The sequence below is a fragment of the Nestor notabilis genome, unplaced genomic scaffold (genome assembly GCF_000696875.1).
Source record: "Nestor notabilis isolate BGI_N333 unplaced genomic scaffold, ASM69687v1 scaffold7074, whole genome shotgun sequence".
NCBI classification, from domain to species: Eukaryota; Metazoa; Chordata; class Aves; order Psittaciformes; family Psittacidae; genus Nestor; species Nestor notabilis.
Window position 1 is genome coordinate 698 of NW_009926778.1, and position 571 is coordinate 1268.

Genomic DNA, 571 nt, shown 5'->3' on the forward strand with positions numbered 1-571 from the left:
AGGATTCCTGCTCCCAAATGTGTGGCAAAGGCTGACTCACTTCACTGATAGCTGGGCCACTTCAGCTGTGTTTTTGAAATCTGAGCTTCATCCTATGTAAAGATGTTATTTTTTCCCATTTACAGAGAGAAGAATTGTATATCTGTAGCACAAGAAATTAAAACTAGAAGTTTGTTTGATGCAGAGTAGAATAATTTTAATAAGAAATAAATATTCACAGAAAAGCATTACAGAATATCAAGAATATACATCAGAGTGCAGGCAATTCCTTCCAAAATTGTTCTTTGGTTGGACAGTGATGTGCCATTTTATAAGAATATGGGTTTTATCCCACCCATTATACAAATAGATGGAAGAAAGCCCAAAAGACCATGAGTAGAGCGTAAAGAAATTAAGCACATTGTGTTTGTTCCCAGCTCCAGTGCAAGGAGATGGCAGAGGTCAGGACTTCACAACATCTCCTTTGGTATCACTCCTGTGGATTGAGGTTGTATCTCTAAGTTGCCAGTTATTCTTTACACATGAGATATCCCTGTAGGATTTACCAGAGGCTGCCATGGAGGGACCTGCT